Source organism: Hyalella azteca, unplaced genomic scaffold (assembly GCF_000764305.2).
Source record: "Hyalella azteca isolate HAZT.00-mixed unplaced genomic scaffold, Hazt_2.0.2 contig8077, whole genome shotgun sequence".
Lineage (NCBI taxonomy): Eukaryota > Metazoa > Arthropoda > Malacostraca > Amphipoda > Hyalellidae > Hyalella > Hyalella azteca.
This window is the reverse complement of record NW_025938181.1, coordinates 553,449-556,831: the sequence shown is the minus strand read 5'-3', so window position 1 is coordinate 556,831 and position 3,383 is coordinate 553,449.

Genomic DNA, 3,383 nt, shown 5'->3' with positions numbered 1-3,383 from the left:
CAGCGAACGTGCGCTCATTTGCAAGTGTTTTCCAGGGTCGAAATTCAGGTGTTTCCGAACATAGGCAATTGCAGTGCACAGTGATTTATTTCACCTGCAGGTGACTTATGTTCAATTACGCCTCATTTACTTTCAGTAATTAAAGAAATTTACGTGTGTAAATCAATCATTTCAAATTCATTGATCACTTCTGAGCTGAAAACCTGCTCGGTTAAATTTTTAAAGTCAAATTTTGGTTCAAGGCGGAAAATTCCAGAAAAGTTTCCAGTTCAACGCTCAACAAAATTTGAGAATTTATCTATGCATTTTCTTTGACGAAACGCCAGCCGCCAAATCGGCAGAATACTGCACGAACAATTCAGACATTACCGTTAAATTTTAAATTAAAATTATCGTTAAATGTTAAAGCATAATGAATAAATGTGAGTTAGCTTTCAATTATGTTTAGTTTTGCCACACACAGCATATATAGTTGCAATTAATGAAAATTAAATAATAATATAATATTTACTAGTTATTAATAAAACTGTACCGGACTTATCGCTAACAAACTTGAATGAATTCAGACATTTTTCATTACTTCATGCCTGTAGAATAAACGAAGCAATAACTTACGTAATGCCATATTAAACCTGCCATATAACCATTAGATTTTTTCAGTCTATGGTAATATCGTTCAACTTTTCATCGCTCACTGGTAACTCTTATTTCGAAGGTAGAAGTTTTCACTGTTTTATCAATAACGCGCATGACTTTCACATCCAACAAAATTCATCAAGTTGACGAAATAGTTCATTGGTGCATGATACATTTTTTGACATATTTTAACTGTGTTAAGCATTCAAACATTTAGGGTAACATGGGGCAGCGAGCCCACTGCAGGTCATGGGCCCACAGCGGGTTTCTCGCTAAGTATGACAGATATTGGTCCGTGTTCTCTACCGCCGGTCGACAGTTTCACTGGGATGAAGTGTACGGATTTACGTTTTGCTAAGAGTTTGCGTTATTGAGTTATTGTGAATAACTGTTTTAGCCCAGATAAAAATTTTTTTGCTGCTAAATAAAACTGTTTTCGATTACTGTAGATGAATCTTTTGAAATTACTGTGAATTCTATTTTGAAAGTAATATTTATAGGGATAATTTTGAGATCAAGTTTAGACTATTAGCTTTTAAAATAAATGTTGACACGATATAAATTGAAATGATACCTAGTGAGGCAACGGGCCCATGCGTGTCACGGGGCAAAGCGCCCATGGTGAAGTCTTGTGCTATACATCATTAGATTTGTCTCAATGACCTTTTCAAAACTATGACAAGCTTTTTGAATTACAAATTACACTTCATAGTGCATGATTTTTTATTTGCCGCCTCAAGGCAGCAGGTTTTGTTTCTATAGTTATGCGTATTTATGACCCCTTATCGAGTTATTGACTCTTGCCTTGCCAAAAGTTGATTTCAGTCAACACCAATGAGCCAAAAGTTGATGAGTTTTTATGGTGTTGGCTGAAATCACGATTAGGTACTAATTCACTACACATAATATCTGGATTATGGACGAAACTGGAATGAAATTTTTTTCTGATCAACTAAATATATTTCTTCTAGTCAAGGATACATTTTTTCATGTCAAGGACGAATTTTTTATCGCAATGATATATTTTTCAAGTAAAGGATATATATTTTTATGTCAATGAAATGTTTTCATCACGTCAGTAATAGATTTTTAAGCCAAGAGTATATTTTTTTCTAAGTTAAGGATATGATTTTTTGAGTTGTTAATAAATGAATGAATGTCATATTTTTCATTACATTTTCTTATTTTTAACTGTAAAATGTTGTTTTATAATTTTTGAACGAAAAATATGCAATTGTGGTAAAGGGACCAAGGGTGGGCGCCTTGCCTCAAGCCCATGGGCCCATTGCCCCAGGGGTGGGGCAACTGATACGGAAGAAAAGAACCAATCCATGGAATATAAGCGCCATACTATCAGAAATTGAATTTTCGTAACACCAGATACCAATAAATTTGTATAATAAAATTTTGCATAAATCATTCATGAATATTGAATAACTCATTGTAAACAGGCTCACATATGTACGGATTTCCCGAGAAAATATAGCGAACCTTCATTCTTCGTATCTCTTCTAGATTTTTTGCTGAGCTTTGGGGAGGTGAGAGTTATACATCTGCTAATGAAAAACCTGGGTGTCGTAGAGGTTACGCGCTCGTATTAAACCGCTTTTATTTTATAAATTAATTCATTCACCAATAAGTCATTCCACACGCCTCACCTTCCGAAGTCATCTTCTCCAACGTTATCTCCGCTTCCACTGCCAGACCCAAGGCTCGCTGCCGTCTCGTTTACACGCAGTTTGGCCGGCAGCGTAGCGCGGACTTCGATAAACCGCGAATGCAACTCTTAATTTTAAACTTTATAAGACGGTTTCCAATCTCATTCTTGATTCTAAAATATCCTGAATATTCTTACTAATATTATATATTGATCCTCCTGCTAATAAGAATTTAAAAGTTCATGAACCATTCGATATCCAATTATAAACCAAATTAAAACAGGGCTCACAATAAAATTTCATTTTCCAATCAAGTGCAGTCATTTTTTGATGGAAGTATGACAAATGACTAGTGCACAGGTGCTGGCAATCTCGTTTTTTTGGTCCACTTGATTTTGTATTCATTCGTGCATGCGACGGCGTTGAGTCCACTGGGGCTGATAATGGTGACAAGTTAAACGAATTTGTAGTGCCGTTCCGCCATCATTCCTTACGAATTAGGTGCTTTTTTCAATATTTTTAGATATGCAAACTCATGGGGAAATATTATTTGAACCATCAAAATTTGTGAATGTGTTTTGAACGCACTGCTGTTCGCTGCGACTGATCTCCTGGAAACGATGCCTTGTATCAGTGATAAGAACCAATTTTGCTGCTGGTGTTGGAATGGTTTTGATTAATGTCATACCGCATTGCAATTATATTTTAAACACTTATTTATTCATGAAAAATTTAATGACTCGGAGTGAGGAGGGAGTGAACTATGAGAGCTGTGATGATGCCTTAAAAATTTTCAGTTATTGATATTTAACAATCGCTCATGTAATTCAGTGAGTGGTGATGCTGGCATCACTGTATTTTATCTTATTTAATCAGCAAATATTTGAATATAAAATAAGACTTTCTGGCTCTGAAACCGTTATCCCCTTATTCAAGAGAGTTAAATAAATACACACAAAAACCCTGAATTTCGTGCAATATAATACTCACATGGAAACGGTAATCGCTGTAATAAAGTACGTATTTATTATCTTAAAGTTCAAGATTATAGTATGTAAAATTATTAATCATGGTCATAAAGTTTTCGGT